The 15,540-nt window shown below is 39.3% G+C and overlaps 1 protein-coding gene across 10 annotated transcripts in view; it reads right to left on the reverse strand.

Moving 5' to 3' along the window:
* The window catches only part of ELAVL2 (ELAV like RNA binding protein 2), a 68,428-nt gene that overhangs the window by 37,857 nt on the left and 15,031 nt on the right, over window positions 1-15,540 (reverse strand). The window lies entirely within an intron of this gene.

The following is a 15,540-nucleotide window of genomic DNA, read 5'->3' on the forward strand; positions in this document are numbered from 1 at the left end:
CACGACTTTTTCAGTTTCGTTTTTCTTTACCCATAAAAGGGGAAGGCGTCAAGCAACAACCAAGAATCTGTCAGTATCCTGTACATTGTACCCTGACAAATTTACAGCCTTTACCACGTACAGTTATTTCCATCTGAAAGGTGAAGAATCGTGTGTTCACATGTGCACATATGGGTATATATGTACATTTATTTTATAGGAGAGCCTCTTCAAATAAACTGAATCCAATTTTCTAAAAAAGGTTTGATGACCTACATAAGGATACAGGGAAATCTGAACATAAAGATTTACACTGGGAACATCCAAGCCAATGAGAACATGCAGGAAAAAAGAAAGAGTATAAACAAAAATAATAAAACACAATTTCTAAAGAGCTGCTTAACAAGGAGTATTGTGTTGTTTCCCCCTATCAGCTGAGCTCCCTAACCCCTGGCTCAATGATGTCCCAAACTCTTAAACAAAATGGAAGGTATTCAAGGGGTTGGAATCAATGAAATGCACACTTAAGTAAAAGCCAATCCGAAACGTCAATTTTTTCAACCAAGAAGAGGTTTCTCAGTTTTAGAAGGTAAGAAACACTACAGTAGAATAGGTCTCAAAAATAGACCTAAAACAGGTTTAGTCTACTAAAGTCAAACCAAACTAATTGAGGGTTTCCCAGAAGATGCTCAGTAATGTCCAATATTTTTATTAAATATATTTTTTTCATCAATTTCATAGCAAATGGAGGAATTTTTTCCTTGATGGGGCACTACAGGTGCATGTGGTTATGAATACAGGTATTTAGGACAGACACTCTGCTTACCCTAATGTGGTTCCCTATTAACTACACACAAAAAAAGAGAGGGACACAGAACACTAAATATAGTACCAAATAACCATGAAAACTTGTGGTTGTATTTTGGGACCACTATCAGAATTTGGGTGTTGTACAACACCCAAAACTAATATGCCAATTTACCTCAATTTAAAAAAAAAAATTTGGTTAATCACTGCTAACATATATGCTCCCTTATCAAACTGTATTTTTTTTCTGTTTTTTAAAAAAAGAGGGTGACAGAAAAGCTAAAACTAATTCCGTTCATTAATTTTTCTCACACTAATCAGAAATTTTGTTTTACTCAAGGTTCTATTTTTAAAAAGTTCCACGGGAAGCCATTGTATTTTAAGCATTCAACTTTTTACTAATTCGACATTTACCATGGGTCTATTGCATGCACAGTGCCCTCTTATGAAATGTGCTGCAGTTCTGCTGTCATTGAGGAGGATTCAAATGGGCTGATCATAAGAGCAGCTCAAGGAAGCAGTTTATAATGGAAAGAATATGAGCTTTGGAGACAGACAAACAGGAGTTCTAATCCTGCCTCTATTGTTTACCAGCTCTCTGACTTTAAAGAAGCTGCTCAACTTCTAAGCCATATCTTCCTTATTTCTAAAACGAAGAGAGTAATTTCTACCCAACAAGGTTGCTGAGGCAGTGGTGAGAGCATTCATTACTGATGGAAGGAAGTTATTTTAGTCAAAAGATAAAGTAAGAAAAATAACATATATCCACTACATGTTAATGAGGTTATCCATGTATTCACTTAAAAATTAAATCAGGAGGCCCCTGGGTGGCTCAGTTCGTTAATCAGTTAAGCATCCGACTCTTGATTTTGGCTGCGGTAGTGATCTCAGGGTTGTGGGATCAAGACCCTTGTTAGGCTCTGCTCCAAATTCTCTTTCTCCCTCTGCCCCTCCGCACGCCCCACACACACAGTCTCTCTCACTCTCTCAAGTAAATACATAAAATCTTTTAATACATAAATAAATCAGGAAGATGCTACAAACATAATGGGGAAAGGAAAGGCAAGCCAAACATTGTGTGGCTTTGTCACACTGCTATTCTATAATAAAATATATCAAATCATCAATTATAACCGCATTAAGAGTCTATTTCTCCTACCTATGGCACTATCCTCACACCTGCATTTTAGCAGCTTCTAATTAATCGAAGTGCTTTTTCAACCTCAGTCACACACTCGAGTCATCTACAAAGCTGTAGAAAAATAAAATGAAACAAAAACACTAATGCTTGAGTCCTAGTCACAAAGATTTTTATTTTATTGGTCTATTATGAAGCACCGATACCAGGTTTTTAAAATCCTGGTGACTATAACATGCAGCCAAGGTTGAGAATCAGTTTTAATGGTGAGAGATAATCTGGGACTGCAAATCTGGCATCTGGGAACCTTGAGAGGGGCCACGTGCTGAGGGTCTGGGCATGGGAAGAAACCCTGCAGGAAGACTGTCTTTTTTACAGATTCATCTTCAGATACAAGTGGATGTCTTCCCTTCAGGTTACCTATCACTTCAGACAAACCGTTCATTGGCCTGAGGAGGTCACTCTCAGGCACAAGAGTGCCTGCTGGAGGTGGGTCACTGGGTAAAGTAAAGAGCCTGCCCTGTCAGTCCCTGTTTAGCTGTCTGCCAGGCTGGCCTCTGAGTGCTTACTCCTAAGCACACGGTAGGCACTCAAAAGCTTGCTAAATGAATGAATGAGAAACACAGTGGTGTTATGTATTTAACCAAGGCATTATCATCAACATCACATCAGATGGTCCATCCACTAAATGACGCCCCTCCCATAGCAATCATGGCTAGCTCTAATGAGTCAGCCACGTTTCTACTACCTGTAAACTGACTACACTTAGACAACATTTTATCCCTAAATGACCTCTCCTCCACAGAGTTTCTAATTTGCTTAGTGGCATTATTAGGAAAAGCACCACCCATCAATTAGAATGTGTTTGCGGTAAGCAAAATTTTACTATTAATCTGAGGAAGATCATACAAAAGGAGATATTTGCTGCTAAATCCACTATAGTAGATGAATTAGCAGTTGGCCCTGAAAAGTACAAGGGAGTTAGGAACCTGAGCGATTTTCATCTTCAGGTATTACTGAATGTTTACAATACATAAAGGTTTCATGGATGACACCAGGACAGGCAAGACTCCCCCCCAATTCCACCTTCCAGCTGCGTGGGTTTCACTGTTTAATTTTAGCCTCACATGTAGCGTGTGAGGTACTCATTTTCCTCTCCTGTAAGGGAGATACGATTTTTGAAGCTGGGCAAGGTCACTCAGCTCCCGCAAATAAAAAAAGCAGGTAGGAAGTAGTAGTCAGGATTTGAATCCAGGACTCTCAAATGCTAGGCTATTCTGCACCCAATATATATATGAACCCAGACCATCTTTAATATGCTTGAAGTATAAAGTAACCAGGCATTTTTGAAGAGGTTCTACCACAACTGTTTTGAGACAGTTGCCCACTGTCTCAAACTCCCGTACTTCATGTGCAAATATCAGTTTCACTATATATAAATTTCAATGTTATTATTCATTCCTATGGCAAAGTAAATTGCATCTTATATTATATAGTGACTACTTCACTTCAGGTTATCCTAGGTGAGTGCAGATTTTCTAAAAATAAAAGCAGTATCGAGCCAAAAATCAAAAAAAAATTATTTAGCCAAGGTCCGCAGTTTCCCACTCTTGTATTCATCAGTTAGTAACAGTCATAAACCACCAGGGAAGGCTTGGAAACCAAGCATGATCTATCCATACCATCCAAATCTAGTTTTGAAATCATTCTGAATTTAGAACTTGCATATTGATAATCCCAAAACCAAGAATCCTTTCTTTAAAAAAAATTTATAAAGCTCTACATTTAAATTCCAAGGATAAAGAAACCACACATGATTAAAAGAAAACTGAACAAAATGACAAAGCTAAGTCTCTTCCAAAAAGGACTTCAAGACAAATAAATCCTAACTTTAAAAGCCAAAAAAAAATTCCTTCTGGTAACTGGACATCAAGAATAATGTCAACATCACTTATCCCCAACTATCAAAACAGGCTACCTGTGGTCTCAAGGCTTGTAGGGATTTTTGGAAGCACTAATCCAAGCCTTAGTCCGAACAGCCATGGCAAGGATTCTAGAATGCCACTACAGAGAAAACGCCACATGAACAGTTATATGGCCTAAGACCTCCACACAGGCACTGAAGACTCCAGGTCAATACCATACTTCAGCACATGTATTCTAAACACTGCGTGTGCAAATGCCTTCTGCTTTACATTGTCCTTTTTAATCTAATATATATGCCACAGAAGAAGATCCCTTCTTCACAAGAGGTAGAAAAATCACTTACAAACTGCTCCTGGCATGAGGAGAACAGTTAGAGGCAGGCTACGTAGAGCCACAGTCAAGTGGTCTAAAGCACAGAGCTGAAGCACTCCACAGGCCTCTGAATGGGACCAAGGTCCATCAAGAGCCACGTAGGGGTCAGGGCAGGAAGAGGAAAACAGGAAAAGTCCTTATGGTAACAAAGTGCTGGCGGGACACACGGTAAACTCCAATTTATCCCAAACTGTGTGTAATTCAAAGCAGCAGCCATTCCCCTGCCACCTACATTGCTTTTAATAGCATACTTTAATTAAAAATTTAATTGCATATTTTAATTAAAAATACACAATCTTCTGGACCCATTTAATTCAAAGGTCACTTTATTTAGTCTTTTCTATTTCAAATTACTACCAATGTGCAGAATATTAAATTACCCCCTCAGGTTTAAAGGTAAAGGTAATAGACCTCCATAATTCTTGATCATAAACCTAGTACATTAATTTTATCCAACTAATATCAAGTGAGACCCTTCTCAACATGGAACTGTGGAAAGTAAAATACTGTATTACAAAAAGTCATCCTACGTATTTCTTACCAACATTGAGCATTTGTTTATTCAACAATTATAGAAAGTGTACTTTCTGCTAGTCCCCAAGGACAAAAGTTCCTCTTCATAAAAACTTAAATCCTAGGGCACTGGGGTGGCTCAGTCACTTAAGCATCCAACTCTTGATTTTGGCTCATGTAATGATCTCAGGGTGATCTTGGGGGTGATCTCAGGGTGATCTCGGGGTCTTGAGAGCAAGCCCCTCGGCAGGCTCTGTGCTCAGCAGGGAGTCTGCCTGAGGTTCTTTCTCCATCCCTCTCCCTCTGCCCCCTCCCCCCACTTGCTGGAATGCTCACTGGCACTCTGGCTCTCTAAAATAAATAAAATCTTTGGGGAAAAAACAAAAAACCCTACATACAGCAAGAAGGAGACAAAAGAACAAGATCCACAGTGTATTAGAAGAAAATAAGGGCTAAGGAGATAAAAGCAGCAGAGAGGAGTGTGGGGGGAGAGGGGTCAGGGCTGCTATTTAAATAGAGTGGGCCTCATCCAGAAGATGACAGTTGATCCAAGACTTGAAGGAGTAACTCAGAGTCTAAGAGGAAAGCTTTGTAAGATGGACTTCAGTGCAAGGGGTATCCCACAGGGGTATCCCCACCCTGCCAGTTCTACCAGCTAACTCTGCCCCTCCTCCCCACCCCCTCTGCATTAGCACAGGTCCTCAAGTATTATTCTAACCTGGATTATTGCTACAATACCCTAAGCCATCACCCCTTCCCTAGACTCCTGTGAACTCCTAAACCAGCTGTCCTCCACCATGATGTTGCCCAGATGATCTTCCCAAAAGACAATCCAATTATGTTCTGGTTTCCAAGGTGGTCATTGGCTTCTTGCTTACTTCCACTACTCCTCCACACATACCCTAAAATGCACATTCAGTTCCCTGTGCCTAGAATACACATCTCGAACTGGCCAACTCCCACATATCCTTTGAGATGTTCTCTAAGACCCTTTTCCTGACACAACTTGTCCCACTCCCAGTACACACCGTTCAATGCCCCTCAGTCCTTCCACAGCCCTTATATACCTTTATTTTAGTACACATGTGTAGTGAGTCAGCTTGGATTACTGTCCCCCAACCCCACTTTAAACTGTTGAGCAAGGGCATGCTAAGCATAGTTCATGACATAGAAAACCCTAGCACAGATTATTAACTTCATGTTAATTGAATGAATGAACAAAAAAGCTAATGAACAAAGGAACAGCCATCTGCCTTTCAGGAAATTATGGTTTGGAGGAGAGATACCCTGCTCCCCATGTCCCTACATTGTTCTAGAAGGACTACAGAACAAAGGTGTTCAAATGTTACAGTGTTTTGTCCTTATAAGGGAGTGATGTGAGATGTATTTTTTAAAAATAGTTCATGTAAAATTTTTCATGAAAAATTTCTACAAATACCATTTAAATGAAATCTCAGTTTTAAAAAATAATGTCACCTAGAGTAATTTGATAGATTTACATAAATCTGTTTCACAAATCTGTAAGTATGAATTATGGGATGCCAGCATATAATTTTGTTGAAAGTGCTTTTTCACTAATATAATTAAGTCTGCCGAGACTATTCATGTACAAGTCAAATAAAATGCAGAGTGAATTCTGTAAAAACCTGGTAGTTGAATCAACAATAAAAGGTGACTACACTGATTGATGTGTATCTATTATTTCATTTAGAGCAGTAGCAATGTTTTATGAAATAAAAAAGGACAAAAGCAGCATGAATCTTTTCTAAATCCCACAGTTAGCAGAAACAGGTCACTATGGTCCTCTCTGACAAGCAAGACTATTGGCAATCTGAGGTCTAATAATGTAATACTTTAAAAAAAGTGAAAAGATTCACTGTCTCCAAATGCGGCCCCTATATAAAACTTCATCCCCTAACCAAAAAAAAAAAAAAAGCAAATAATTTGAATTAAGAAAACAAGTTTACTCCAGGGGAAAGGGCGGGGGTGCAATTTTTGTTTTTAAAGACAGACCTACCCCTTTCCCTCATTGTAACCACCCTTCTCTCCTCCTCCCCCAAACACACAATAAAGTTGCAAATGTGTTGTGTTTCTTCAGATGGACTTTCTGTTCTTGGGCATTGGTTATGTGTGTCTGTTCAGACAGGCTGTGCACTGCAACTCTGCCATCGAAGGCAGGAGCACCAGACTTTACAAAGGAGCTCTCTTAATATCTCAGATCTGATGTGTATCAAAACCACGCGGATACCACGTCAGGGGAAAGGTTTGAGAGAATCTTAGGAGAGCAGAGGGATGCAATCCTCTCCAGTCACGTTTTCTCTCCAAATTTTAATTCCTGACTTAGCCCGAGTCTCCTCAGATGCTGCAAAACAGATGCAGCAAGACCTTTCATTTAAACACTCAACTAACTCAGGTCAAATTAAACAGGTCCTCCTAGCTGCCCTCTAATGAGGAAGATCAAATTGTGAGGCAGAAGCCTAGTGAGATCCTATTACTACAAAACAAGCCAGCCTCCCTGAAAGCTCAGAGCATTTTTACCAGCTTCCCAAAGGACATTACCAGGGATTAGCACAAGGAAGGAGAATTCAACCTAGACACTCACATAATACAGAAAACAGATGGCTCACTCGAAGACTTATCTTCCACCCAAATGTTAATAAAGCTGGCCTAAGACTAAAATGCCCCAATATTTTAAAAAGATCTTTAGGACTTCACAGATATATTGAGATAACAGAGGAGAGTTTAAATTGTAACTTTTCTGCTGAAATCAAAGTTGTAAATAGTGATCATTTGGTAAATATTACCTAAGCAGCCTAATTCTAAAGGGAGCTCTTAACATCCTCAGCACCAAGGCATTTTCCTTTCAAGTTAATTTTTAATCGCCATATCTGTCCTCTGATTATGCAAGTGGTAGAGCTCTACTTTCCTATGGTTCCAATCCCAGTAATTATGAATCTGCTAGCAATGCAGCGTGACCTTGCTTAAGTTGGTGAAACTGGATTCTTAATACATCACAATTTCAGACAACATTAAGAACTCCCACACAATTCGGTCTTAGGCTATCGAGAACAGCAACAGCATATTAAATTCGTGAGTACTGCACATGGATACTAAGATGTCTTGCATCCAAGACCAGGAAAATTAGGAAAGATGATCTTTATCCAAAGTGAGGAAAATAAACCAACTGCTCCAGCACGTACATCTTGGGATAAGACTTCACCTTGGAGGTTCGCTAGCTAGAGACAGAGTGAGCTATTGCAGCATCTCAACACCACAGTTAAAATAAAAGCCAGCCCTCATTACTTACCAATTCAGGAAGTTGCCCTCAAAGAAAAATCAGCAGTGCTACCTTAAATACTGGAAACTGCCCCCATAACGAGAGCAAAAGCCAAAAAACTGGCAGGTGGCCAGAAAGTCAGACATTACAGTTAAAAAAACAAAACAAAATAAACAAACAAAAAACCCTAGCAAGTTTTTCTGTAAAAAAAACAAAAAAACACAACAAAATCAACAATTCTGAGCTAAGGGAAAACTACTTTCAGCAGATCTAGGTCCACTGCCATATTCTCATTTCTTATTTAATTAATTCCATACACTTTTTTTTTCTTTTTTTTTTTTTTTTTAATAAGTAGACCCAACATCCAGCATGGAACCCAACACAGGGCTTGAACTTGTGACCCTGAGATCAAGACTGGAGCTGAGATCAAGAGTCAGATGCTTAACAGACTGAGCCACCCAGGCGCCTCTATACAAATTTCTTTTAATTCTATACACAGGCGTGAGTTATTTGCTTTATCTGGTAATTTCCTAAAAGGCAATGAAGTTGTTCGAATAAATATCATTTGAGATGAGGCCAGAAGAACTGTGTATCTCAAAATATTGTTGTGGTAAAGAGAGAAACCAGTTAACAACTGCAGGAGTAAAAAGGGCATCTGCTGTTGCTTGCGCTACCAGCTGGTGTCAATTTACGCACACACGTGCACGCGCACACACTCACACACACTGGTGAGCAGTCCATCAAAAGCAGCACAGCTTCTTAATGTGCTTTTCTCTTTGTAAGACATTATTTTCTAGATATTGCAAGAAAAAAAATTTAAGTGTCCTAAAGCACTAGAATTAGCTCAGTACCCTTTGAAACTCTGTCAAAGAATCTCGCAAACCACTATGAAGAGCTCCCTGTTTTGTCCAGAACAATGGGAAATATTAGTCTACAAATCCCACCACTTCCACCTGATTAAAAGAGAAATCTGGCAAGAGGTAAATTTTCTTCTTGAACACATAATAGTTTGTGTTAAATAAAAAAAACCAAAAACAAAACAAAACAAAAAAAAAACCTCTCTCTCAACCAGAGTTAAAAGTTCACCAGCCAAAGCCTTCCAATACAAAAAGCTCAGTAAGTCTGTTCCTACTGGTCCATGACTGCTTTTATCTAAGCTTTCTAGAAACAAACAGTACCAATGCTTAATTATAAACTGCCATCAAGCAACTTTTAAGTCTTACACATACTCATATTTAATTCTCATAAAAGCTCTGTGTAGACAGAGCTGTAGCAATTCTACAGTTATGATTTGGAGGCCCAGAGATGCTAATTAAGTTGCTAAAGGCACACAGTTAGCTGGTTAATGGTAGGTTTCTTCAAAGCCAGGGTTGACCTTTCCAAAGTTGGTTTTCCCGGCATACACTTCACTGCCTTTGGCCAAGTTTGGGAATTACACTGAAGCAGAGTCCTGTGCATCCAAAGGTCATATGTTTTCAACCAGGATATTCATAACCTCCAAATACACCTGCAATTTTTTTCTTGTTGTCATGTAATCGATTGACTGGAACTTCACCACTCTTTCCTAATCCATCCAGACACTATGTACAAAAGAAAAAAAAAAACCTGCAAGGGAGTGGGGGGGGGGTAAAGGAATGGCATGCTGCAGGTGCACAAACCATTTAAATCCTCAAAACAAATCCATCATTACAAAACAGATTAGAGATATCCACATTATAAAAAGATTCATTTAAAACAGGACTTGATTTGCATACTCTTTTTCCAGAAACTCAGAAAGCAATTCTTATGGCTAAAGCCAAACATGTTTGCTACTGCCAAAATTGTCTCCCACACAAGACACTTCTCTCGTCAGCAGATTGCATTAAAATGCTTTTATACGCACAGTGTGGTTTCCTAGCTGAAGAAAAGCAGGTGGGATCAATACCACATGCTTTCTGCCCTCTTAAGATCTTTGTTCAAAAATATAAAGCATGACAGTAAACAAGGGAGATGCAGGCACCTAATGAACATGCAACATCTATGGTTAATCACTGGAGTTTCATGTTCAACCAGCACAAACTTGCAAAAGATATATTTAGTTGGCTGAAACAGAAGAAACTTAAGAGTTTCTTGACAGAGAAATAAGGAACTAGGCATACGGAGAAGAGCTAATGTGTAGAGAAAGAGGAGATGGTCGGACCAAAGGCACGCTGAACGAACAGCACATGGTCTGCGAAGAAGGAAGAAGACCGTAGTAACAGGGGTGCCCCTACATGAAGGTCGGTAGTGGTCATACTGCAGCATGCACCAAGCAGGGAGGGACAATGAAGAAAGATGAGAAAGAAACAGAGAAATCTAGGGAGGTTAACTTTGGAAGCCTAGAACAATCAGGACATACAGATCTAAGATCAAGAAGACCATTAAGGAAGAAATTCTCTGATAGGCCAGAAAGGAATCTGACCCAAATGCCTTTCATTCAAGTCCCCAGAGATCTCTAAAAAACAAAAATTACAGGATAAAAACCCATGACCTCTTTCACAAATCCCTACAAACTGCCCCAATCTGAAATGGCTAACCTCCTATCTATTCCTTATTCTCCTATTCCACAAAACATTTTGCTCATGCTGCCCTTCTCTGAGCCTCTACTCTGACCTTAGACTAAGCATGATTAACTCATTCTAAGCCCTCTACACCCAAAATTGAACTTTTGGGCCAACTACTCTTTTCCTTCAGTGGGCCTTCCATAATAAAGGCCAGGAATGGAATCAAAGACAAACCCTCCTACCCCTGTAGCTCTGTACTTCTATGGCGTAACTTCTCACCTTCCTAAGAGTAACAAAGACAAGGAACCTTCTGAACCTTAATACTCAGCAGTTAACACAGAGCACCAACCCAACAGCCTCTCGAATATTCATTCACTACGCAGCTAACAGATATGGATAACCCCAGCCATCAAACACCAAAACCCAACTTGACTACCCAGGGAAGACTTATGATTTTCCAAGACCTCCTTTACAAAGCTGTAAAAATACATATACCTGAATCCTCCCCCCCCAACCCCAGTTAAGTTGTTGTTATGAGTGGAAAATGTTAATAGTACCATAAACAAACACAAAGCATTAAATCTTACTTTGACATTTTGTGTAGCTAACACAAGGTTATGCGTAATTTCTGATGCATCCACATACCTAAATCCTACACATACAAATGGTGATACCAAGTCAAAAAAGAAAAAGAGAATGAGAAAGAGGGGAAGGCTGGGTCGTTTAAGAAGGGGACCCTGGGGGCGTGTGGCTGGCTCAGTCAGTTAAGCTTCTGACTCTTGATCTCAGCTCAGGTCTTGATCTCAGGGTCATGAGTCCAAACCCTGTGTTGGGCTCCACACTGGGTGTGGGGCCTACTAAAAAAAGGGCCGGGAGACCCTGGATAGCATCACATCATCATTTGGGGGAAAAAAAGTTTCAAATAAAGTAAAAACATGTATCATTTCACCTTCTTATCTGTATCATTGATAAAGTATACTCAATATATGTAACAAGGCTTTTCACTTGAGGACAACGCTCCACTTTGGTTCATTTTATTTCAATAAAGAAAGACCATAATTAAATTAGAGATATTTTTAGCAAAGACAAAGGAAGTAAAATTCCAAAGGACATCCACTGTCCCCAACTGACACAAAGATTTAGGTATAAATAACATGTGATTTTCCTTTTCTTTTGTACAGCACATTTTGTTTAGTTTATATTTAATAAAGAAAGGCAGTTACATTTTCAAGAGGATATGAGGAACATGGTTTTGTTTTGTTTTTTTCCCCTCCCCCTCAACTTAAAATAGTCACATAAAAGCACTGATTTTTATACTTAGGAGAAATCCCCAAACAGACCAATTGTGTTTGGTCAGGTTAGGGTATAAATGCTGACTATAAAGGAAACGTATTTTAAATTCTGCAGACACAGCTTCAAGGACCTCAAGAAAGCCCTCTCTGAACCAGTAAAGAGAAAATCTATAGAGGAAGCCAGTAGTACAAGGTGGAAGTTTAAAAGCTGCAGGTCAGATGGGAACCATGGCTACAAATTAAGTCAAAGAGGTACCCGGACAGAAATAAATATCCATTTTGTTTTTGCTAAGGGACAGCTATGTTACAGCAAACCACTCTGAGACCATAGGGCAATTTGCCCACCAATTAACAGATGGCTTCTAAAAAGAAATACAAAATGGTCTGGCTCCCATGATTGCCACATTCATATCACACATAAGCATCTCTGACAAAATAACCTAGTTTAAAAGTTGAAAAGATTAACTATTGTGATCTCCAAATTTAAAATTCACACACTGTAATTAAGAAGCAAATGCTTACAGGATTTTGCTCAGACAATGACTCATTAGCACACAAAAGTGAAGTGGCCCTGTCTTCATCAGCATCACAGTAAATGCACCATCACCTGGAGAAGCACAGAGGCTGCTCTCTTACCACTGACGAAAAAGTATATTAAAAAGGAAATATGCAAATCATATACTCCACAACTCAGTCTATCTGACCACTGCTGCTAACTCTGGACACAATTTCCCCCACGAAACAGGAAAAACCTAAACACAAAAATAATCCTTTTAACTTACTACCATTTTATCATCTCAAGTACCCATGAACCTAAAGCAAGATGGTGGGAAAAAGAATTTTATTCAACAAGTGCACCTAGGGTGCCTGGCTGGCTCAGCTGGCAGAGCATGCGACTCGATCTCGGGGTCGTGAGTTCAAGCGCCACACTGGGTACAGAGATTACTAAAAAATAAACTTTAAAATAAATAAAAGTAGTACACCTAAACTTTTAATTTATCTTAAGAACTTTTTTTTTTTTAAGTTCTTTTTAAATCTCTTTGAGACAGAGTGAGAGTGAGCAAGCCCGGGGCAGAGAGAGAGGAAGAAGCAGCCTCCCAACAAGGAGTCCGACGCAGGGCACGATTCCAGGATCCTGGGATCAAGACCTGAGCTGAAGGCAGATGCTTAACTGACTGAGCTACCCAGGCATCCTACCTTAAGGACTTTTAAAATTATTCTTGCTTTCACCTGCTATTACTGAAGTTACCCGATTACGTATCTGAGGCTCACTCTTGGGGAAGATGCTGTGTTTTTACGACACCAGATTAAATAATAATAAGGACATGTGATGTGGGGGAAGCAACCTCTCCAGACAGAGCTTCTAAGCTATCTGGGTCACATCACATGGCAACTCTGCAAACATATTTCAAGATTAGGGCAAAAACACATGGCATAAGGTAGCTCATTCAGAAAAATCTGTCTTTTTGCCACAAAGTGTCCCCTAAAGAAAAGGGGGCTGGGAGTGTAAGGCCTCCAGCTAACTCAGCCCTAAGATGCACTTCTTTGAAAGGGCACCTCATCTGTGGAAAAAAGCTGGGCTCTATGCACTCTCTCATGTTCACCCCTGTGCCTCCACTATCTACCTTGCCCTTGTCAAGTAAGTTACACAAATCAATTCCTACCAGAACATTCCAATCAGTCATGTTAAAGAGCCTCCTAGGCTGCTGAGTGCTATACAAAATGCTAGATATTCAAGTACAAGCACACCACTCAAATGACGATTTCACTAGTCTTTCAGCTCATTTCAATATTCAATAATCTTTAGTGCCAAGGAGTTTTCTTATGTTGTTGCTAACAATTTCTTCCCTGCTACGTATAAAGGAGTGGGGGGTCTAAATAGTTACATATTACAAACTAATCTCCTTTATTTTGGGAAAACTTGAAAAGTCTTACATATGGTGCCAGATCACTTACTAGTCAAGCCCTATCCTCAAACATAATGCAATGTATAAAATACGGGCTTATTCTAGCTGCCCTCATAAACACCAACATTTTTAAGGTAGTCCATTTATACTCAGATTATCAATCTCATTTTCCTTAAGCAAGAATATTTTTCTAGCAAGAAAACACATATGTTCATTGAAATGCATCTCTTTAACCCAAAGCCTTCCATACTCTACCTGGGTTCTTGATCTCCACTTCTCTCTCAAAAAATTACATCTGAGACTAAAGGAAGTAGAACTTATACTGTGTTTAAAAAGCTTTATCTCCTATAGACAGCTGTAAATCGTAAAGACGTAAAAACTTCGGATCCCTCTGAGATTAGTTGAGACTGAGATAAAGACTGACTGCCTCTAAGCAGCATTCTTCTGAAGAAAGAGAGAGGGACAAATTCTTTTTCTGAAGCCTCCAGACTGTGAAAGATTACATTAAACATCAATTAAACAATTCAATTATGCTCTTCTGTGGTACTAGAACACCTTCGTTTTAGCCCTTGCACTCTTAAAACATGGAAATTAACTCAGTATTTCTTCTTATTCCCAGCAATTCTCAAGACTTTTGACTGAGTATCCAGAAACAAAAAACTGAAGGTTAATCACAGTGATAACTATATGAGCTATCATATCTTAACAAATGATAGTCCTCAGTCAAATTTAAAATCTTACCATCAGACATAATGACTTCCAGATCTTGCCTGTTACCCCAAGACCCTGGATTCCATTATTGCTCACAGAGCTAACTTACCCTTCACTTTCATCCTCTGTAACCCTCATCTACATTAAAAGACGGGAAGCAAAATTCTACGGAAACACAAAATGACCAGGAGCTATATTACACTATTACAATCCCCAAAGGAATTTTGTTTTTTCTGAATGCAGGATCTATAGGCTAATGAAGGTGTTATTCAAAGACTTTCTGTATCATCTCCTAAAACCTGGTGATACCCTGGTCAGGCCATGCCCCTCCTCCCCCATGTCACGTTTCCACTAAAAGCTAACTACTTGAACAGATATCCCATTCTAATCCTTTAAGCTTACATAAATATCTTAACAGGTTGCAGGGTTGAGAACATAAAACCGACCACATATTCTTTCAAACAATTACAGTTACAATTCTGCATCAGAGACTAGTTAAAAATAAAAGTACTGTAAAAAAGAAAAAGCTAAAAGTAGAATTTAATTAAAAAAAAAAAACCAACTGCTGAAGACTGTCCAAAAACCATTGATACTGACAATGTAAACCACTGACTCGGTGGGACAACTGATCTGACACACCGTAACCAACCTACTCGGATCCATTTTAAAGTGGACTAAGAGCAAACTACAGAATTCATTTCGGTGGTATGAAAAAAGCTCTCGGGGACTAGTACCAGGGTTAGGAAAGAGGACATGGAGAACAATGCCTTGGAGGCCACTGTGTTATTGACCCAGTGGCACCTTAAGACTGGATTTAAAGCATCAAAATGTGAGGAAGTAAAATTGTTCCCTCAGGCTCCAGTGACCTTGAATATAATGAAAGGACTCCGGTTTGCCTGTTTACATGCTGCTCTGCCTCCTTTAAACCTTACTTTAAAAGGAGAATTTGACTTTCTCAGGATAAAGCAGGAAGGTCAAACAGGTTGTGAAGAGTCAAGGACAAGACCACATCTCCTCTAGAAAGTAAAAAAATAACCGGATCTATCACCTCAAATGCAAAAATGCAAATTTCTGTGGAGCTGGACAGGAGGTTGGG

Source organism: Ursus maritimus, unplaced genomic scaffold (assembly GCF_017311325.1).
Source record: "Ursus maritimus isolate PB19 unplaced genomic scaffold, ASM1731132v1 scaffold_17, whole genome shotgun sequence".
Lineage (NCBI taxonomy): Eukaryota > Metazoa > Chordata > Mammalia > Carnivora > Ursidae > Ursus > Ursus maritimus.